Source organism: Vicia villosa, linkage group LG6 (assembly GCF_029867415.1).
Source record: "Vicia villosa cultivar HV-30 ecotype Madison, WI linkage group LG6, Vvil1.0, whole genome shotgun sequence".
NCBI classification, from domain to species: domain Eukaryota; kingdom Viridiplantae; phylum Streptophyta; class Magnoliopsida; order Fabales; family Fabaceae; genus Vicia; species Vicia villosa.
Window position 1 is genome coordinate 78,321,394 of NC_081185.1, and position 3,909 is coordinate 78,325,302.

Below are 3,909 nucleotides of genomic sequence, written 5' to 3' on the forward strand. Positions count from 1 at the left end.
TATTTTCCCTTTCCTTTTGGAATAAATAAAGTTTGGTGGCGACTCTGTTGTATTCCGAGTGCGCGATTATGCTCGAATACATTTTTTGCCTCTTCAGAAAGTGGCGACTCTGGTGGGGAACAATCTAAGAAAGTCCACCCTAGTTTAGTTTGTTATATGTTTGAGTGTTTGTTTTTGTTTGTTTATTCATGTGTTCTTTATGCTTTCCCTATGAGCTTCAGAACTCAATAGTAGGGAGAGAATAGATATCCTAGACGGAGTATGTAGCAGCTGGTTTACAATGTTGTATTCACTCCTCTGGATTAATTTCAAGATCTCATCATTTTCTTTCGCTTGAACAGCATTGGTCGGATGATTGTCTTGCCTATGTGGTACTTCTTCTGAAGGCTTTTCCACATTTTCTGTTGTTCTGTTGAAGACTCGTCCACTTCTAGTGACTCGACTAACGTCAGCAATGTTGACAACAGATGGTAGAGGTATTTCCTTACCATTTTCAATGAATGTAGCATTGTACTTGTATGGTATGGCCTTGTCAGACTCATACGGTACAGGACCTGGTAAGTAAATGACTAATGGAGCAATTGCTGTCTTCCTGCTGTCATACTTGACTTGCACTGGTTCGTCTTGATTAATTTGAGGAGATACGGTAAAGACTTCGTCATCTTCTCTGTTGGCAAGAACTGTAATGGTATTTTCATCCATTAATTTCTGAATGTCGTTGCGAACGCGCAAACATCCTCGTGAATTTCTTCGACAGATTCTGCATCTACTGTAAGGATGGAAATTCGTTCCAAAGTAGGCAAGTCCATTTAAAGTCTTATGGAACCTGACTACCGATCCTTCGAGATCTTCAACTTTGTAGATTTTGTATTCTCTTGGACATCCTTGAACCATGTTGACGTCGCGCTCAGTTTTGACTCGAATGTGTTGAATCCATACTAAGTCCATTTGTTCTTGTAATGCAGCTTGAACTACAGCACATCCTTGATTATTCTTTGGACAAATTTCACATGTGAAGTAGTTGTGAGGTGGTACATGGCCGTACCCAGCTTGTCTAGCGTGCATTTTGACGAGATTTTCCCCTATCTGTCGAATGTCGTAGATTTGAATGACGTTGGGGTGTTGATCTATCAGATTCACTGAAGCTTCTTTATGCTGCGGCAAAGGATTTGCCTGGACATTAGGATTAGTATCTTTGAAGGATAGCATTCCGCTCTTCACTAATCTTTGAACGTCGATCTTAAAAGGGAGACAGTTCTCAATGTTGTGACCTGGTGCCCCCTGATGATAGGGACAAGATTGGTCAGCCTTGAACCATGGTGAAGAACTGTTTGCCAGATTTGGAGGACTCCTTGTTTGAATGAGTCCTTTCGCCAGTAATTTTGGGAATAAATCCGCATACGACATTGGCACGGGGTCAAAAGGAGGATACCTTGAAACCCGATTGTTGTTGAAATTTGAAGGTCGAACCTGCTGCTGAGGTTGCTGCGACATTTGTTGAAATGGTTGTTGCGAAACCTGAGGTTGATAAGCTGGCGCTGAGTTAACAACCGGAGTTATTGTAGCAACCTGAGGTTGAAACCTCTTTCTGGTTTTGTGCAAGACATTGCTGACATCTTGATCCTTTTTCTTCTGGAAAGAACTTCCATACTTCCTTGGACCAATAGAAGATTCTGGTTCTTTGTTCAAGCGTCCTTCTCGAACTGCTTCTTCTAAACGTACACCCATGTTCACCATCTCGGTAAAGTCACTCGGTGCACTTGCAACCATTCGTCCGTAGTAAAATGGACTCAAAGTTTTGAGATAGATTTTCATCATTTCTTTCTCTTCAAGTGGTGGACAAATTTGAGCAGCAACTTCACGCCATCTCTGAGCGTATTCCTTGAAGCTTTCTCTATCATTTTGAGTCATGGCCCGGAGTTGATCTCTGTCGGGAGCCATATCCAAATTGTACTTATACTGTTTGACGAAGGCCTCTCCGAGGTCTCGAAAAGTACGAATCTCTGAACTGTCCAAGTTCATGTACCATTTGAGTGCAGCACCAGTTAGGCTGTCTTGAAAATAATGAATGAGCAATTGTTGATTATCAGTCTGAGTTGACATTCTTCGAGCGTACATCACGAGGTGACTTTGTGGGCATGAATTCCCTTTGTACTTCTCGAACTCTGGTACTTTGAATTTGTGAGGAATCTTAACATTTGGAACCAGACAGAGGTCTGCAGCGTTCTTTCCAAATAGATCTTGTCCTCGGAGAGTCTTGAGTTCCTTCTGCATTTGCAGAAACTGTTCCTGGAACTCGTCCAATCTTTCATACACACCAGCGTCCTCACTGGGAGCGTGATGATATACTTGTCCGCCCGGTGGAGGAAAAGTATGCATAATCAGCTGTGGAGAAGCCATGACAGCAGATCTTGGTATCTCAGCGTTCTGTTGTGTGAAACCTATTGCCGTTGCTCTTGGAACTTCAATTTCCAGAGGTTTGTAACCCTCCGGTGGACGCATATCCATTGTGACTCTTGGAACTTCAGAAGCTAGAGGTATGTACCCTTCTGGAGTAAAGTTATACGGCATGCCCCAAGGTCGGTCAGGTGGCATGGTATACCGAAGAATAGGAGTAGAAACAATCTCAGAAACCACAGTCCTTTGCGGTTCTTCTGGCGTTGGTCGATTCTGCGCAACTACCAGGGCTTCTACCATACTATTGAGCCTTTCAACAGTATCTTTGAGAGTACTAATCTCTTCTCTGAGTTCTTCATTCTCTTGCTCAAAGTCTTCCATTCTTTTCTTGCGACTTGAACGAGTGTTGTATGGATGAGACAACTTGAACGTCTTTGTTCACCTCCTTCTCCTCCTCTCTTTCTGGAGAAAGGAAAGTGACTATTAGATCCGCGACAATTCTCGTGTCAGTGCGTACGACTAAAGCGATGCATGATGTGCAATTAAGTTAATATTTTTCAAGGAAACACCATAATTACGTTATGAAACATCAACTTTTTATTAATTAAGCGAAAAACGCCGTTTTTTACACACTTTGAAAAGGGAAATACAGAGAAACTGAGAGAAAGGACTCTAAAATTTTGACGAAGAGCCGACTTCATGTTCTAACATTTTCTTCTGTTTCTTGAGCTGAGCGTTCTCTGACGTGAGCTGATCGATGATCCAGGAAGCAGGAGGGATATGATGAGAAAGTGATGATTGTGTCACTTGTCGATCGAGTACTTCAAGTAACTCATACTTCCTTCTTAGGATGTTCTGAATCTCAACATTTTCCGTGTTGACGATTCGATACTTGTTCCTCCAAGCATTCCTTTCTTGGCATACCTTGTTTAATGCCGCTTGCAGTTTTTCAACATCGGTAGAGAAAAGGTATATTGGTTCCCTCAGGGGAATAGGTTATTGATGTTGATATGGCATCCAGAGCTTGAATGCTCTGACGCGTACCCATTGAAGGTAAGGATCTAGGGAGATGCAAAGATGTTTTCCTAACAATCTTCTCCCTTTTGTGTGAACAAGACGCCAGGCTTGGACAATTTCCTTCTTCAGCATGTTACCATGATCGTCGATGTTCTTGAAGAACAAACCCTCCAATTGAATACTACTTGGAATATTTTTCATGGGATAGCCGTACTGACGACGGGCTAAAGCTGGATTGTAACTGATTCCTCCCTTAGTTCCAATAAGGGGTACGTTGGGATAACTTCCACAACTGAAGATGATCTTGGTTTCGTCGTTGTTAGGACTACACCAATCAATGTCTGTATGAGTGAGAGACGAGACATGATTTTCTGTGACCAGTAAAGGCCATCCCTCATGTTCCAGAAAGTGCTAGACTTTGGCAGGTGCGAAACGAACCATTCGTATAGCAACGGTACACAACATGTGATTAATCCTCCTTGCTGCAGGTTTCTT